Source organism: Puntigrus tetrazona, chromosome 13 (genome assembly GCF_018831695.1).
Source record: "Puntigrus tetrazona isolate hp1 chromosome 13, ASM1883169v1, whole genome shotgun sequence".
In the NCBI taxonomy this organism is placed as follows: Eukaryota; Metazoa; Chordata; class Actinopteri; order Cypriniformes; family Cyprinidae; genus Puntigrus; species Puntigrus tetrazona.
This window is the reverse complement of record NC_056711.1, coordinates 16,985,786-17,006,161: the sequence shown is the minus strand read 5'-3', so window position 1 is coordinate 17,006,161 and position 20,376 is coordinate 16,985,786.

Here is a 20,376-nt window from a genome sequence, read left to right as displayed (position 1 = left end):
GGCAGACGACAATTAGCTCTCTCCCTTTGAAAACTTACTAATGAACAGCAAGCCCTGAGAGCGCGCGCGCGCGGCCTCTCTCTCAGACACAATCACTTTAAATCTAACCCAGACCTCATCTCCTCTCTCCCAGGCCAATTTGCTGAGCATATATTAGTATTTACTGTTCAATTCCACTGAATTAAACTGCCAGAGCAAGACTCGACAACAAGAAGGGTTAGCTAGACCCACATTTTCCCCTCAATTTAATTAATCACAGGAAGAGGGATTGCGTTTCTCGGAGCCTCTTAGTCACCGAGAAAACAGAATATTAATCAGCTTCGACTGTCGCGTGCTGCTTTCATCCCGGTTCAGAAGGCAATAGTCAAGGAAGCGCTTTAATCCTCGACCGACGGCGATACGAATCGGAGCTTTAATGCGTTAGCGTAGTCCCTACGGTCATGGGGACAGATGGCCGGGCCGTCTTTGCGTTTCTTTGTTAAAGATTACGACATGTTGTCATTTTTTACAATGTAATTAGGCTCTAATGATCCAGGATGAAAAGGTGCTCTGTGAAAAGTTTGTCGGGATTAATTATCCACGAACAGATTTCAAAATACGCCTCCTCTCTTTAAAAATATGTCATTAGAGCGATTTTCTTTGAAATAGAAAAAAAAGCATTTAATCGCTGTTGTAATGTAAGAATGCACCGAGAGATCACAGCAGGGTTCTCCGCTCTTGGGAGAGTCGGTCTGCGGCGATCTGAGCTGTGTGAACAAAAAAAACAGAAGCCACACGAGCTAAAGAGGGCTAAATTAGTTTTGCTTTTAAAATAAACAGCCCAGAAATGATAATGATCATTCTTGCACTCAGACAGCCAAGTTGAGACTTTGTTTATGAATGACTTTTATGAATCACTCACTTGGTTCATTTGGTTTGAAAACACTGATTCATTCAGGAACGATATGTGTTGTTTTTTCAAGTGAACCACTGAATCAATCTCTCAGCCAAACGGTTCTCTACAAACAGAGTAGTTTATATATATTGGTCTTAATTCTACATTCACATAATTCTATTTTAAGTAAATGTGGTCCAGGTTAAAGAGACCAAATGGCCCCACAATTTCTTTCTTCGTTTGGGTTTGACATAAAAAGAATGTATATTAGACAAGAGATTTACATTCAAGCTTTTGTTTCAAGTTATTTACATCTGGATCTGGCACGCACCTTTTGTTTGAACCCACCCATTATCATGTGAGCAAGCATTGGAACGGATCATATAAACACAGCTCAAAGTGAATAATCGGTGTTAATCCAAATTTAGTATTTAGTTGCAAATCCTTTGCTTTCAATAACTGCATCATGTGGTCATCAGTGTGATACATTGACCCCTGCCTTCTGGAGGTTGTTTTTGATCTCACTTACAGTTGTTTTATGGCCTTTCCTGACAGCTTGTATTACAACCATCCAGTGTTTCTGTCATGAACTCCAGTCATTGCAGTTACCTGTTCGATGCCTGTTACTTAGTACTTCTTTCTTCTTCGGGACGTTCCAAATGGTTGAAACGGCTAAAAGCGTGCGCAATGATTGATTTTCCTTTTTTCTCCGAGCTTCACAATTGCTCGTTTTTCACCCATAAACAGCTCCGTGGTTTTCGTGTTGGTCACACCTCTTAACTATAAAGGCCGTTTGAACAGGCAAAACCCAAATCTGAAATTGAGTTCAGACATCCAGCGCTAATTACTGTTTGAATAATCACTGCGATAGGACACACCTGGGCAACAAAATACACCTGTCGTGTTCCAATACTTTAGCTCACATGAAAAATTGGCGGGTTCAAGTCGTGTCAGATCCAGATGTAAATACCTGGAAATAAAAGCTGGCATGTAAAACTCTTGTTTGATATTCATTTTTTGATGTCAAACCCAAATGTTTTCAGCCGGTGTCCTGCAGAGATTAGCTCCAACACGAATTAACACACCTGAACAGGCTCTTACTAGGCATGTTAAAACTTCAATGCAGGTGTTTTGAGATAACACCGGCCCTTCCAGGACCGAGTTTGAACAGCCCTGATGTAGACTGTATATTGGCTGTTGCCAAGAAGGCCAGCTTTAAAATATTAACCGATAAACATCTACCTTTTAGTGCGTTCTGAAATGAAGAGCTAGTTAATTCCCTCCAGATCTTACATGTATCATTATTGGATAATGAAATAATGTTTAAATGAGGCAATCAGTCCTTTTGTAAAAAAATGGTTTTAATATCGTCATTAAATAAAATCGGGTCAGGTTGTTGGCAGCCCTGAATTATCTCATTTTTTATTCTTGCGTTCCTTATTATCTGTCTTTTAAAAGCTCCTCTTTGGAGCTAAAATTCCATTTTTATTCAGACATTGTATAAAAGCTGGTAATGGCTAATTTGTTATTATTTCCGAAAGTGATTTCCACAATTGATCCTGCTTTTAAGAGGCACCTTAATCATTAAAGCTTTTTACTGAAGGCTACATAATTACCTTTAATCGTTCTTTAGAAATCATTTACATGTAGAAAATGTCCTGTAATGTAGAGAAGTAATTCCAGAATTCTCTAAAGAGCGGGGTTATAAAGTCCCAGCAGTCCAGACAAACCCATTCAACCTCTGAAAGTTTTCAGGTTGGCAGCTACAAATGAAATTAAAAGTTGCGTAAAAGAGTGAAATTAATTCATAAACAGCTCGTGTGTCACAGATTGTTCCATGTGACTTCCAGATTGGCTGATTATTGACCTCTAATTTATTCACTTAGAAAGAAACCAACAAACATATAAAACCTTGTCGTCGAAATCTGTAAACTTTCACCTGAGCTTCACTAAACAAATTCATGGCGTGATTAAAAGACATGGCAGGAATGGAAATCTCCAGGACCCGTTAAATCCTCTCCAAATGAAAGACTCCGAGCTAAACTTATTGGCTGGATCTTATTTTGATTTGGGAGGACTGGGAGAGCACCGAGATATTCATCAATATGAGGAGCCAGTGGTCAAACAGTGCTATCGGAGACTGGTCCCTGTGCAGGTGTTTATGCAATAATCTCAGCAGATGTCTGCATCATAAACACAGCAAATATGGCCTGTAGGAAAGAAAATAAAATCAAAAACTGAATCTCTATCTCAACTGTGAGACGAAATGAGTCTCCTAGAGTTTCAGTAGAGGTCAGCATCATAAAATGTGGTCATATTTGCTACGATAACCACCACAGAGTCTCAAAGTGCTTGAAAAAAAATACCAATATATCTTCAATCAGCTAAAGAACGATGAAATAACAAATAAGTAAAAACATAATCTTTCAAATTAAAATGTGTTTGCATGGATTGTCCTGTTCCTAAACTCGTCTGACGTCTTCGTTTTTTTCTTTCAGACCCTAGTCAGGGTATCCCCATGAGCTTGGGGGTTTTTTTATATGTATGCAGTTGGCTTTTCATGTCACTTTAAATATCCTGTTTGATTTAGTTTCTGTGTTTAAAAGGGGACTAAGGAGCTTTGAAAAAGACAAAATGCTGAACAGAGACCCACAGCTGGTCAAAGTCTTCATAGGAAGTCGCACAAAACAGTGTGAATCAAAGCCGAACACTCGTTTGATGTCAAAAACTCACACGCAATGCAGTAATGAGAAAAGAGTAACTTTTAAATATTGAAACAAGATTTCCATGAACGATCATACAAAAATACAGGGAAAAACAGTATGTAAAAAGACTGTGACAAAATGTTTAACAATAGCCTTGTTTTGCAGTAAAAAATAATTGATAAATCAAGATTCTTTCATTTACTTGAGAGGTAAAACGGCACGTCTTGTTTTATGAGAATTTTATATACATGAAGAGTATGATTAAAACAACAAATATCCGCCAGTCGGCTTAGAAAAAAAAATGTATCTATTCAGCTAATTCAAGAAAGCGGAAGAAGAGTTTTTTCAGTGTATGTAATGTTTAATGCTACGACTTACTGCAAGTCTTTCATCTCCGGGTTTAACACCTTTCAAAGCCTTACTTTGTGAAAGGTCAGTGCTCAGAATTTCTGTTCATGCAAAATGAATATCTATGGATTCTTTCGAAGACAGGAACCAAAGCAAAATGCACTCATTTTTAGTAGCAAACTCAACAAAAACCTCTAAACATATTTTAAAGAAACTGAAATACTGGCAAGTCAAATAACCTTGTTTCTTTTTAAATCGAAACTTGTTAATAAAACTTTATGAGAACACGCTTGTCAGGAGTAATCATTAAAAACCATTTTTACTATGCTAGCATGTTAATGGTGGGCTGCACAGCGAAACAACCTGCAGTATTGAAAGAGCCCTTGAGACATAACTATTGGTAAACTAACTGGTTTGCATAAATGCCTCCAGGTTCACAGGTTTTGATCATATAGCAGTGTATTTTGTGTGATAAAAAGACTCTTTCTTTCAGCTTTAGTGTGCAAGAAGCGTAAGTTAAAGACAAGCTGTTGCAGTTGAAGGTGGGTGAATGCACATTATACAAACTTTGACTGGATCTGCCCTGCCAACCTGATGGCTTTGTGTAATATTCTGTACCCACTTGACATCTATCATTTGGCATTAGTGCTTGTGGGCTTTTAAGGCTGTCAAGACTAGCTTTTGGAGAGCCCACATCCCTGTGCTGTCATGGTAACAGTCTTCTGTGCCAGGTGAGTAATGAATATTTACATTTTGATGGATGGTTATCCATCATTATATCCCTCTGAGACACACTCTCTCAGGGCTTTGAAAAACTCTCAGAGGTCCAGAGAGATTACCTAAGATATATTACATTTAGGCCAACTAAAACCCAAGTGCATACGTTTCAGGCCTGTGTCTTTAATGTTTATGAAAAAGTATAATATTAATTTATTTGATCCAAAAAAAAAGGAGAAAACACACACACACACACACACACACACACACACACATATATATATATATATATATATATATATATATATATATATATATATATATATATATATATATATATTATATAATATAATATATTAGTGCTGTCAAGTGATTAATCACATCCAAAAGAAATGTTTTGTGTACTGTGTATATCTATTATGCACATATAAATATGCGGACATGCATGTATATGTTTAAGAAAATGTATTAGAATATACAAATTTGTTCCGATTTCATCTAATGTGATCTAAATGCATGCAGCTTACTAATGCAAATAACCAGAAGCACATAGTGCCATTTCAAACACAACCTCTTTTCTTCATTAAACACATCAGACAGCTGAAGGTTTCTTTCAGATGATCTCGGTGCTCTCCCTGAAACCAGTAAGAGTCTCGAGGTGAGAGTCACTGCAGATTGGATCAAGATCACAGAGCCTTCTTGAGAAATGCTGTGGGACCGAGCGGCAAAGAGCCTTATTATTTCTTTCTCAACTCTAATTTACTCCCGTACATTCAGAATCTTGTCTCTTTAAGTGCTTGTGTAATAGAGAACAGTTATGTTGATGCATGTTGAGGAAAGACACTGCCTCACTCAGGAAAGGCGTGAAATTAGTACAATTTCTCAGAGGGGCAGAGGACCAAGCAGCGTAAATTGCTCAGTTTCCAATGGACAGAAACCAATTTCCAACGTTCTGTGCAACGCAAGGTCTACCGAGACCCTACTGAGGCATTTTTCAGAAGCAGGCGCTGGCAGATTACGTCTGGAGAGCTCTCAGTCGGCATGGAGACAAAGCAAGAGGTGAAGATTGGCTATCACTATGACCGTTTTATATTTCGTATCAATGGCACATTACAGTCATTACAGTGGCACTCTAAATCTGAGACAATCTGCTTAGGAATGCCAGAACACAGCATATATATCTTTTTTGGGTTTCTTATTTGAGAAAGCGGCTTTTTGCTGAAATGTTGGGCCACATCATAAGAAGTTCATTGAACTATGACAACATACGCACACAAATGCATTAATATGTGACCCCCTACATTTGCACATCAGTGGAACCTATTTACTCCGAGCTCATGAGAAGTCATCGATATGTATATGAGATGACAAAATTGTGACCCGAACCTAAATATAAGCATTAAGCTCAACCCCGAACTAATCATTTTTATATCTTACTGCATCAAACAGTCACCATTCACCATTTCACTAATTATGGCTTGCAATGAGTGCTGTACTTGACAGCAGTGTTGTTAAAAGCACTGGTGCCTCTGGAAAAAAAAACTGTATTTATAATTTAATGGCCTTTCCGCAGTACAGGTTCAATCTTGTACCCACTGTCGCGTGGTGGCTGCATTAAAGGTTTCTCTTTACAATGGGTTTTTTTGCTGTATTCGATATTATAGCCAAAGTTTGTTCAGAATGAGTTTTGCACACTTATTTTGCTAAAACTAACAAACTAATATAAAAAACAATATAAATAAGGGAGCCATTGTGCAGTTTTCACTCTGCCTCAGCTAAACTGAAGTGATATCAGCGTCATTGATTATAAAAAAATTGGCACTCTTCGCTCGCATGATCTCTGTATATTATATTAATAATAATTTGAATAAAAGCTTTATTTTTCATGCTGCTAAGTCGCAGTGCAAATTGACGGCCTTATTCAAATGCAGGCCTGAATCTACAACTGATGTCTGACAGAGATAAAAATATCACAGAAAAGGACAGCATCTAGAAACTGTAGGCAATATCTTTGTAAGCTTGGTTTTGCCTTTATATATAGAAAGTGAATCAAGCATTCTTCTCAAAACCTCAACTCTGCATTCAGCATGAAATCATTTTAGGAGAAGGGGAAAAAACAACATAATGGATGAGAAATGAACAAGAAACGATGAATGATGAATATGGCGATTAATGTTTGCTACAAAGGAAAGTTCATAAATAGGCATATTTAAACAAGTGTTGTGTAAGCAGAAAAATCTATTCTTCATAATATCCTTAAAAATCATTATAACATGGTGGCCAGGTTGTCAAGCTCCAAAGAGAAAAAAAGTATGGATGGTTTTTAAAGCTTTTCTAAATGCTTATTATAATGCTTAACGAAGCATTGACTAAATGCTGGATTTTTTAAAAGTAGGTCTATATGAAATATTAAGATTTTGCAGCATAGAATCTTTAAAATATGTCCAGTTTTACAAACCAGCCTGTTATTCTGGGAACATTTACAAGCTCCTAACATGATACGGCACAAAACAAAATGCGATTGGCTGCTGGCTGTTTGGTTCCCAGACTTTCTGCCACCAAGGCTGATATGGTCCATAGTGAAACATTTAAGGTACCTATAATGATCCAACAATATGCGCATTTCAAAACTGTCGCCATGATATTTCCAACCAGCTTAATGTATTGTCGTTTATGTTAAAACGTCTTTTCAGTAGAATGTTTGCACCCACTGCGCTGATCTTCAAGGAGTTAAAAAACACAGATATTAGATGTTTCTGACAACGTGCCGTGTTTACTTGAAGTATGTCAGAGTTGGTTTTCGGTGGCCGGGGGCCGACGAGGCATCTGATTTGATCAGGGAAAACCAAAGACCCCAGTTAGAACTGCTGTAATGGTGGTCAAAATGAAGAAAAGTTGCAGTGATATTGCCTGTAATTCAGTGCAAGCACAACATCTATTAGGATATATTGAGCCCTCGGGATACAGAGATAGCAGGGGATGGAGGGGTCAGAAAGTAGCGTGTACCTCCTCACAGAGGATTGTGCGCTAGAACGTTCTGGAATCACTCAGGGAGATTAAAAGGAGAGTTCGGAGAGAGAAAGTAAAAGAGAAAGAGAGAGAGAGAGAGAGGCTCTGTGAATCCACTGAACCTCCGTTGACTTTATAAATGCGATTGGATCTACAGCACAATTGGATTACAGAGCTCTTATTTCATTACGCATTCTCTTCTTTATTGTATTATTTCAGAAAGAGTTGGAAACAAGTCTAATAGCTTTTTAAACAGGTTCCTGTCAGTGGTGTTTTAAGCTGCTGTTATTTACCATGAGCGTCTCTGCTAGGCAATCGATCAGACGCCTTCATTTCAGCGTTCTGCTGTCACTCTGAGATGAGGCTGTGAAATAGATTGAGGACAGGAAGGTGGAAAACCAAACGAAAGACTCGATACTCCTCCCCAGTTTAGCTGGCCACATGACAGCATTTGGTTTCTTTTCTGTCAAAGGCACGTTCTTCTGCCTTTGAATATAGCGCTATAGTGACAGATCCATTAAGAGCTTCGGAATTAACTGAAAATCACAGAGCTGAGAATAACATAAGAGCGCAGCTATTTAACGTGAACCTGCTTCTGGCCTTGTGCCGCATTCTTGAACGCGCTGGAACGTAATATCACCCTCTCTGAAGTGCCACACAACAACTGGAGTAAATTGGAGAGATCTGCAGAAAACCTCATACCGTTTATAATCCGCTATTGATCATTGTTCCCAATGAACATTCAAGAGACATTTTTGTTAAAGGGTGAATCTCTACAACTATGACTATGACCATTTAGTATAAATGGCTTTTTAACTATTAATAAACTACTGTTATAACTTCATTTAGTAAACAGTTTAGTAAAAAACAGCTCAAAGACAAAGCAGAATGGACAGACAAATCAGTAAAATAGTTTCAGGTAAAAATATTCTACGACTTATATACAGGCATATTTAAATACTTCTTGTCATTTGTTGAATCCCAGCGAAAGAGATTCATCTGAAAGGTAAAATTATTCTATGACCTATTTACAGAATGTAGTTTTTTTTTTTTAACTGCCCATGTTTTATTTAATTATGTCTCATAATAGAAGTACCATGAATACAATTTTAATCATTTTATTCAGTTAACCTATAGGTTTTAACGAAAGTAAAGATGTGAATGAAATCGACCTTGTTAATTGCACTAAGAAAAATATGCCACTCGGGCAGCTTAATTTTTACTGTAATTAAAAACTGTAATTTTTAATTTACAAATGATAAATATAACCGTGTCCACAGATGCCTCATTAACAAACAAACAAAAAGAAAGCACAAAATGAGATAAAAACTGTATTAACTGTATTAAATCTCACAAATGTTGCATTCAGATGCAATGACAAAAGTAAAAATAGCGCAGACATTCATCAAAAGATAAGATTTTGTGGCATCAGGAGAAGTTGAGGGAGTTACTTTAACCCGTCTTGCTGTTAGTAAAATATAAGTTAACAATTGCAAATAATTAGCCTTGATAGTAAACAGGATTGATTAATTCTGTAATATATAAATAAATGAATCTAGTGGCATCACAGGCTAACCCCCTCTTTTCTCCATCAGCCTCTCCTCAGTGATTGATGGGAGACGAGCAGCTCTTTCTCTATGAAGAGCGCACTGGAGAGAGAGGATGCTGACAGTGATGGAGCGCTCTCCTCGTGGATGGCTGTGTTTTTACGTTTGGCCTGATGATGCGCCTTTGCTTTGTCACAGATTGTTTCAGCCAGTGCAGTGTGTGTGTGTGTGTGTGTGTGTGTGTGTGAGTAAGAGACAGAGTTTATAATGATTTAAATGTTCCCTACCTTGAGTCTTAAATTGTCCTCAAACCGTGCTCAGAGTAAACATCTAGAACAACAGCGTCAAATATCTCCAACTACAGAACTAAACTGGCCATCTTGATGCGGAAAGGTAGAAAAAGAACATTTCTCATACTTTGAACATTTTAAATAGACTGAGTATGTTCTGCATGGTTGCTAGGTATTGCTAGGCATTACTAGGTGGTGTGACACTTAGGTCGAGTGGGATGAACAGAGGAAAAGTTATAATCAGAAGCTTTGAAAATATAATTATGCAAATGTATATGTAAAGAATATTATGAGAAATGACAAAATGACAAAACTGGAATATTGAGAAGGCCATGTTTCTATGGTTACTGTCTCTACTAAATACTCTACATCCATGAAACCCTGCATAATGCAACATAATTTTTAATGATACTCCTTAATACAAGTCATACACATACACTGTGTGTCCCCTGTGTGTATAGTTTTTATTCATGCTTTGTTGTCTAATGCTGCTACTGGATATATATATATATATATATATATATATATATATATATATATATATATATATATATATATATATATACACAAAATAATTGTAATTATATTAAATGTGCTTTATTAATATAAATTGTAATAAAATAAGGTCAAATGGGAACAGCATTTCTCACTAAATCTGTCAAGTATATCTAACAGTAAAAAGTGAAATAAATATTTTAGATTTTACAAATAATTTTATATGTAAAAATATATTTTACATATAAAATTATAAAAATACTGTTTTTTATTTGTAACATACATACATAAAATGCATCACAATTAAGAATATTTAACCTTAAATATTTAAATATTTAACCTTAAATATTCTTGATTGTGATGAATTTAATGTGTGTGTATATATGTGTGTGTGTGTGTATATATATATATATCTAGATTAAAGACACATCTTTTTTAACCTAGCCTACACATAACACACTAATACGGCTACATTAATTAAATCAGCCGGAACTGGGAACAGTCCTCATTTAAACTGGAATTGAACTGGAAATTCTGGACGTTCAGCCAGAGGATAACTGAGTCTTTTTTTTTCATTTCTGTATGGATGGGGTTTTGGTTCCTTGCGGCTGTCACCTCTAGCTTGTTTAGTTGGGGCACTTACTTTCTAGCGATTATCATCAATTTGATAACAGAGACCGTCTCTGCATTTAATAACAAATTGTTCAATCTTGTCATTTTAACATCCCTATCATTGTATTCTCCTATGTGAAACTGTTTAGTGCTTTCATACAATCTGTATTGTTAAAAGTGGAAAAAAAGTGATTGATTTATCGCATATACAGATTTAATTTATTCATTTCTTAAACTACAGCGACTGCTCTAAAATATGAAACACCAATGTTTTAGAAGTGTGTAACATTCTTATCAAATGACAGCCATATTGCTGTTAGCATCCAAATTTTAAAATGTAAAAAAATCTTGTTTATCTTGTAAATCTGGTTTACATGTTTAAAAATTATTAACAGTTTAAAATAGTATAAATTTGGAAAAGTAATCAAATGTAATCAGTTACTTTAATAAAGTAATAGAAAAGTAACTAATTATTACATGTTAAGTAGGGTAACTTGTAATCTGTAACCTATTACATTTACAAAGTAACCTTCCCAACACTGTGTATATACATCATTATTCTATGTAGGTATATAGGTATATATACACTTGCAATTTAATGACAAAAAAGCTCAAACAGACAACCAGATGTATCACAATAATGAGAAACTGGAAGGATCCTCAATTGTTAAATTAATGTTAGGATGCATGCAGAAATTGATCAATCATAATGCTCCTATAACTGGGTTTTATTTTGGGTTAAACTGTGACATGTTTATGTGAGATTGGTCCATAAACCTTATATACAAGAAGGCATAAATGCATATTACACAATTTCCTGCAGCGCAAAATAATCTGATTTAGCATTATGTTAAGAGGGGATAAACGCTGTAGGACCATATCGCTTTATGAATCAATACCGCATCTTAAATAAACGCAGTCGCAGAACAGGGCGCAAAGAGGAGGTGATTTGTGGCTTGATAAAGCTGCGGTAAAGAATTCATAATGAACTAATAGACAGGAGAAGATGAAAAACAACAGGGGAGATCCATTTAAGAGGGAACAATCACTGCTATTAGGATCGTTGCAATCAGCAAGCTCATGTAATAAATGATAAACATCTTTTATCAGCATCTTTACTGCAGAGATAATGATAGTTAGTTAAAAAGACAGGTGTCGGACATTACAACCAGGAGATAATGAAATAACAGGACTATTTGGAGGCTGCAAAAGAAAGGAAGTGTAAAACTACTGTAAAAGAACTTGAAATATCACAATAGCATTGTAATAAATACCTTTGCTGTGAAACTATAGTACAAATCTCTTTTCGGATTTATATAATTTATTTCTTTAATTTAACTTTGAACAGAACTTGCACTTCACCTTTATTTTGTCGTATATTCTGTGCTGTTGTACCTTTCTGTAAACTTCTTTCAAAGAACTAAACATGAAATATATATGTAAGGTGAGAGAGAGAAAAAAAAAGAAAGACCAAACAGAGAATTTGGGGAAAAGTAACTTGTCTCCAACATATCAGTCCGACTTCCATAGCACCTGAATTCAGAGGCAAGCAGCACCTGTGGTGACACAATCACAGAGTCCTGTCCCACAACCAGAAAACTTTACAAAAGTAATTCCACAGATTGTCTAACCTGATACTTTTCAATTCCAGCAGACTTATTGAACAACCGCAACAAATGGAGTCACACAGGTACGCCTCGCACAAAATTCAACTGCTCGTTCCTGCATCTCAAGCCACGCATTTATCTCCAGCATTGTGCTATTCTGCTAAATCAGAGAGTCACTCCCGAAAATAAACCTCAGTAAAACTATTTAGACCCAGTGTGTGCATCTCAAATAGAAAAGATGCATGAAAGTGTGTAGCAGGTTTCTAATACGAATCACAGCTGACAAAGCTGATAAAGCGAATGCTACAAAAGAACCATAAAGGTAGTCCATTCAGTTGCATTACAGAAGTCATACGATAGCTTTGGGTGAGGATTTTAATAACTCTGAAGACATTAAGCACAAATAATCTTTCCTTTCTTTTCTTTACATTGTAAATTTGTCATATGTAGCACATAGTATAATTGTTTAAATATGTAGAGTGGACAATGGGGTACTAATAAACAATAGAAAAAGTGCCCCTATTATGGATTTCTGAAAATGACCTTTAATGCAGTGTCTAACACAGCTCTAAACCTGGTTCGCAGACCTCATGCTCCTCTCGACAGCCTCTCCCTGGAAGATTTCCCTGAGGAAGCACCTTCTTTCTCAAGAGATGGGCACAATCTGGCACCCCAGCCTCATCTATGGAACCTGCACATATGGCCTCTGGACGGGATGCAGTAGACCTCTCTGGCCTTCCCCAAGCCTTGATGGATAGGCTAAGGCCCCCTCTATGAGGCAGGCCTATGCTCTGAAGAGGGATCTGTTCATTGATTGGTGTTCCTCTCACCAATAGGACCCTCAGAGATGCTCGATTGGCGTGATGCTCTCCTTCCTACAGGATAAGTTAGATTGGAGCCTGTCCCCCTCTACTTTGAAAGTCTATGTTGCTGCCATAGTGGCCCATTACGATGCAGTAGATGGACCCTTTTGTTGTGTTGCTGTGTCCCGTTTGCACTCTGTGCCTTTATGTGAACCGCATCCAGAGTTTCAGAAACTCCAAGCAGCTCTTTGTCTGCTTTGAGGAACAGCAGAAGGCAAATGCTGTCTTCAAACAGAGGTTGGCCCAATGGGCGGTGGAGGCCATCTTGGCGTGCCAGTCCCAAGGTGAACCGTGCCCCCTAGGCCTGAGAGCTAATTCCACTCAGACTGTCGCGTCCTTCTGGGTGTTAGCGCACAACGCCTTTCTAGTAGACATTTATAGAGCTGTGGGCTGGACGACACCAACACCTTCACAAGATTTTATAACCTTTGTGTGGAACCTGTGCCATCCTGTGTTTTGGGTAACATCAGGTAATTGCAGGAGGCCAGTGGTTGTTTTCCTATAGGGACCCCATGACATCAGTCAATGATGTAACGTCGTAGTAAATGACTGAAAGGAAACGTCTTTGTTTTGTTGTGTAACCCTCGTTCCCTAAAGGCGGGAAAGGAGACATTATGTCCCTCTTGTCACAATCTTGATCTGCGCTGAATTGTGGAATTAAATCTCGACTTTTCAGCATATACCTGAATGAGTGGTTGCAAGCTGCCATCTTATATACCCGTATGTACGGGGTAGTGGCCTCGGCATGCAAATTCCACTCTCCAGTTCTCATTGGTCTTTCCTCTAAAGCTCAGAAGTGATTGGGTACCCAAGCAGGACCCATGACATCAGTCAATGACGTAACAACGTAACAACTTGTGTAACGAGGGTTACACAAGTAACGAGATGTTACCTCACAAAGTTATTGAATGCATTTATAAAACACTAGTCAAATGCAGTTGTATTTTTCACTTATATATCTGTGTGTGTGGGTTTTTTTTTGTCTCTGTCACTATGCCTTCTTGTTGTATAGAAAAAAAAAAAAAAAAAAAGGTTTTGCAAACAAAAATGAGGTTGGGTTAAGAAGGTTCATCACTTGGTTGAAATACTTCTTTAATAACTGGCTGATCTGTGAAAGTGTTGATTTTTTTTCTTTGAGAGCCTGCATCTGACCTTGATTTGCCATGAACACTCTGTATCAACCCCTCATCTCTCGATTGAGTGATGCCTCCAGCTACGAAGCAAGAAGACAGAGGAAAAAGGCTGCAGAGAATGAAAAGCTTTTGATCCAGGAAATACCCCATCAGCAGGCAAAGTCACGGCTGACCGTACTGTGAGTTTAACTGTACAGTTTTTCACTGATTTAAGATCAAACTTCTACTACTACAGCAGGCTGATGTGAATCACTGAAACACAAATCACAGACCTTATCAGAGATATAGGGGAAGGTTGGGCAAGCAAAAAAGGCTACATTCTGTGATCTTTCTGGAGGTTTTGTGATTGGTGAACCACATGGCAATGTGATGCAATTAACTTCCTTTCAGAGCAACACTCTAATCCTTCTCTAGCTCTAATTTATTCCACAGAGCTACAAACCTCTGGTGTTTTAATAACTAGTGTTTTAAATACTGCTACGATTTCTAATAAAGTACTTGTTACTTGTGGATTTGTTTACATTTACAAGGTGTAATATTTTTTGAGAGTTTTGGCAAACAGTTTTGATGCTTCTCAAACAATTATTAGGCTAATTATAATTAAAGGGGCAGTTCGCCCAAAAATTATAATTCCCCAAGGATTTACTCACCCTCAAGTAATCTTGGGTGTATATGTCTTTCTTCTTTCAGATGAATATAATAAAGACCTTCTGAAGAGAACTGATGCACAAAAATTTTTATAATAAATGAAAAATACACTTAAAACTTTATAAACAATAATCCCAAGAAGTGCAAAGGAAAGAGTAAAGCATGTTTACTCTAAAAGTACGTTATCTTACATCATCTTATAAGTGTGCATACAGCCGCTAGCAGTTAGCTCGAACTCTCACCTGGGATGCCTCTGTAGTCCTGAAAGCAGAGATTTCCAACATTGACTAATGCTTGGTTTGCCATTCTGTGATCAAACACAATCAACGTGTTACACGCTCCACAGCGCTTAGAATTTATCATGGATTCCCTGGGTTTAAAGGGATACTCCACCCCAAAATGAACATTTTGTCATTAATCACTTACACCCGTGTCGTTCCAAACCCATAAAAGTCTTGGGAACACAATTTAAGATATTTTGGATGAAAACCAGGAGGCTTGTTCCATTGACTGCCGAATAATGAACACTGTCAAGGTTTAGAAAAGTATGAAAGACATTGTCAGAATAGTCAATTTCCTGTCAGTGGTTCAACTGCAACAATATGAAGCTATGCAAATAATTTTAGCATGGAAAGAAAACAAAAATAAGCAAAAATTTAGCACTGTAGCATCACCATGGCACCATTTTGGAGAGTATCCCCTGGAAGCAAACTGTGTAGACTCTTCTGTCTCAGTTGCCCTACACAGATACGTTTTTTAGGTGTATTGATTTGAACAGAAACACAGAAGCACATCTAAGTGTTGGGGCTGAAACGTTGCAGTGATGCTCTCCAAAATGGCACTGCGGTAATATTATTAATGACAAAATTTTCATTTTGGGATGGGGTAACCTTTTAAGGCCAGCAAAGCAGCTTGCTGTTAAACTCGAATAGCGTTTGTGACATTTCTCATTAATTTCTGTGGTATCAGCATTATCTGTCATGATGGATATTTAATGACACCAAGGATGTAACGTGATTGGTTACCAAGGCACACGTGATCCAAATTGGTCATTAAACCTCAGTAGTAGAATTGGTATATCCCAATATTGACAAAAAAAAAACACTCTGTCACGTAGTCTGCAGTAAACAGTCACTGAAATTAATCTCTAAAGAATAGTTCCCTGTGTCTCATCTTTATCTTGTTTCTATTATTACCGAAATCAAGAAATTCTCATGTGACTGAGTGGGCGGGCCTTTCGACCTGCAAATGGCTGCTTGTAAACACATTTGTGTTTAATTAAGTCTTCACGGGTTCTACTTTATTGCACACAGATTGAATACTGCTTCTGGTAATTACAACTAGACTCTGTTTATGAATGTGTTTCATGCCTTAATTTAATTACGTTTATTAATCAGTGCTAGAGAGCGAAAGAGCTGCAGAGAAATAGCCCAAGAAGAAAATAAAGAGCCAGGAAGAGAATATGGGTTGATGGGGGTGTTTATTTGTTCTAGCTTAGGTAGAGGGATATTGCATTGTGCTTTGCTGCCCATAATTGGATCTGATAATGATGAATTATGGAACATTTCCAGGAGATAAAACATCGCCCAGGCGCTTATTTGAAGCTAGGGCAATATACATCAAAATGAGAGGTGTGGAACAGCCACCCCTCTCATTGAGCGAAGGTGGGGGCCTTGGTGGCCTTTCACCATCAATTTCATTTATTTTTCTCAAGGAATTATGTCTATAAACAATACTGCAGTAGCGGCACAAAGCCAGATTAGGGATGAAAAGTGGACTGGTTTTGTTTAAAGTAATAAGGGGAAAGGGTGTTTAGTGGATAGATTGAGCACACAGCCTGTAAGCCCCCCAAAAGATATTTTTAGACACTTCGGTCACGTTTAAAAGTGTGCAAATCTATCAAGCTGCATTTATTTTAAAGAATGGTAGCACAATCACATTTTTCAAGAAATCAATCTGCTATCGGTAGTCGTGGAAAATATGTTGATTGAATATATACTGATCTGTTTAAAGCCTGCTCTTGTGAAGGAAACAAAATTCTGAAAATGGACTTGTTCACTGTACCAACACAGTACTTTGTAAACAAGACTTTGCTTCTAGACTGATAAATAAAACAGACCAATTTTTGTCTTTGCTGTGATGGAAAGAGTTTTTGATTTTGAGTTTTTGAGTCATTTTGATTATATTAAATGGGTTAAGGTGTGTGTAAGTGTGTCCACCTGGTAATTATCATGTTATTGGGACCAAATGTCTCCACAAGGATAGGAATACCAGTAAATTTTTATCTTGGGACATTTTTTAGGCCCCCATAAGGAAACAAGCTTATAAAACAGGATTCAATTTTTTGAAAATCTATAATTGCCATTAATTTCCTGTAAGGGGTAGGTATAGGGTTGGTGTGTGTGACAATAACACATACAGACTGTACAGTATAAAAACCACAACGCCTATGAAAAGTCCCCATAAAACATGGAAAGGCAACATTTGTGTTTGTGTGTGTGCCCGTGTTTTTTGCAACATATGAGGACACAAATTTGTATAATTACATGGGTAGGTATTTCAAGGAGATGGTGACTTATTACGTTATGCATTACTTTATGTCCCTATTTTTCAAATTGTTTATGAATCATACGGAGTGAGTTTTCTGAAAATGTAAAAATGCACAAAGTATCCAAAGGGTTGGCGTATGGCAATAGCACATACAGTTTGTACAGTATAAAAAGCGTTACACCTTTGGAATGTCCACACAATTTACAAAAACAAATGTGTGTGTGTGTGAGTTTAGCTCCTTGCCCTGCTGTTTACCATTAAGCTGAAGAAAATACAGGCCATTTCCACAGCAGTGCTGAGGTTATGAGAGATCACAGTGAGGGTTTTAACAGGTGCTATAATACATGAGTGTTTTCTAATAAGATCCCTTGAGGAACAAACAGCCACAGAGAGTGGTAGAATCCAGGCATATAGGCCAGAGAGAGAGAGAGAGAGAGAGAGAGAGAGAGAGAGGAAATGAGAAGTAGAAGGACCAGAACGACAAATAGAAGGGGGTCACGTTCTGCAAAAGAAGTGTGGCTTTTGACAAGAAGAAAACCGTAAAAGTAATCTGGTCAGTGAAACAAAGCTCTATGCAATGTTGGTTTGAGATGATGAAAAAATAAATTAATAAAAAAACTTTTTAAATATATTTAGAAAAAAACAACAACAGGTATTCATTTGCCTTTATCTGTTAAAACATTCTCATAATTTTTAACAATGACATCAATGACCTAAATACAGTTTTTATATTTAAATATAAACATAAATAAATATGTTATATATATATATATATATATATATATATATATATATATATATATATATATATATATATATATATATATAAATTGCATCTTAAAATGCCGCTTTATGATCATGCACATTGTATTTGTGATTTCATATGAGGCTTCTTTTGTTACTTTCCTCAAGAGGGCGGCAGAGAGACACAGACGCTGCTCGCTGCTGGTTTTCATGGAACTTGACTCTCCTCTACTGTTCATTCAAAAAAATATTTCCCATTACAACCGTTTTTTTTTTTGTTTGTTTTTTTCCTCATGATTATGATATTCTGCAGGTCTGTGCATTAATGTGTATGACGAATACCGTGAAGCCAAACAACTTAATTTCACATTTCACTGAACACAGACGCAAGTGTTTTTTTTTTTTCTTTCTAATATTTTTCATAATTAAGCAAGACAAAGGAGCGCACTTCAGAATCATTTGATATTGATGCGCAAGCGGTTTTCTTATGATTAGGATTTATGATGCTATTTTATCGGTTACGTTCGCAAGTAGAGTACAGCTTGCATTTTTCTGAATAATTCATAGTATGTCGCATGATCTCGTAATACAAAGTTACCAGTTAAATAAATATGCTTATTTGAATTTTATTTTGTGCAAAATATGAACAATCCAATATGTCAAATAATATAGAAGTCTAATAGAGATGATAAAAAAATTCTGCATTGTGGAATACACTACTGAGTGTGCTTTGTTGCATGCTCTTGTATACCTATTTAAATGCATGTTAAATTTTACGCAATATAATAATATTCCTGCAAATATATGACATTTTTCAAAATCTCACGCACAGTTAAAGAAATGCAAAATAGAGTTTCTGCCTCACTGCGTCTTTTAAATCCTGCATACATTGTAATTTGTTGCCCCTTTTCAGTCCATTCCAAACTTACTGAGAGCTTATCTGTAATTGTCCTAGTAAGAAATGAATGGGTTTTCCTCAAGTCTCCTGATATTGTGGAGAGATGCCTTTCTTCATCAGTCTGAGTGTTTCCCACACCTGCGGTTACACCAAACATGTTATTATACACCCCGACATCATATCCGCTTTGACAACCCACCCATAATCAGCTATTTACTGCTGCGATCGTGAAAACAAACTCGACATGATCCGATGCGAGGGATGTAGAGATGGCATACATTACCAGCTCCAATCAGAATAAACGCAATAACAACAAAAAAAGTTTGATTCCAAAAACCACAAATTAAAACACATGGACGGTTAGATTGGTTTGTAATTATAAGGTCTCAAACCTAGTGGTTTTAAGTTTAAATAGGTTTTGTCCTAAATGTCTCACAGCATGTGACTGTCCACAATGGCGGCCCATTTTGTGAAAATCTAATACATTTACAATATCTATATAAGAGCTGTTATATAAATGCAATGTCTAGCTTTCTCTTGGCCAATTAAAGAACGGATGTCTTGTTCTGCCGTCAAATGAACACAAGAAATAAGAAATCATGAAAAACTGACATTAATTAGCTTACACGCCATATTGAATTCAACCAAAGGAGACTGATGAACTGACTTACAGCAGCACACGCTGTATAAAGGTTCCAGAGCATGTAATTTTCACAACTTTCCTGCTTCAGAAGGACCTTTTTGTCAGCTTGACAATAGGAAGATTAGGGTACGGTCCGTTGAGAGCACTATACGTTAGTCCCTCACCTTACAGTGTGCAAGTCTACCACAGTCATGTTGACTTTAAAGGTGCAGTACAAGTAGTATGCAAGTACATAAGTAGTAAGACTGAGAGCTAGCGAGTCGAATGGCTGCTTAAGGCATTATTTTGCAGAAAAACGGGGATGCATAACATGATTCATCGACAGCAATATGCAGTGTTTTCCGATAGCTGGAAGCGGGCAGGATCATACGGAGCAAAGGTGCCAGCCGTTGAAGTTAGCAGGCTACTGCAGTTCCGGCCCGGAATCTGACCAAAACACACATTTCAGAGTAGAATTGTTGGCTGTAGCTATCATTTAATAAACATGACATATTTCCTAATCATCTACAAGCATTTTTTTTCCTTAGAAGAGCCAAAAACACAAACACAGCACCAATAAGTATTGGACTGGAAATGTCTTATCCGAGCGTGATCCTTTGTCGCAGGTAATTTATAGTTGATAGAAATCAATACCATGTTTTTATTTATCTTCTATGTGTGTTTTCAACACGGTGCTCATACTAGTTTATGTTC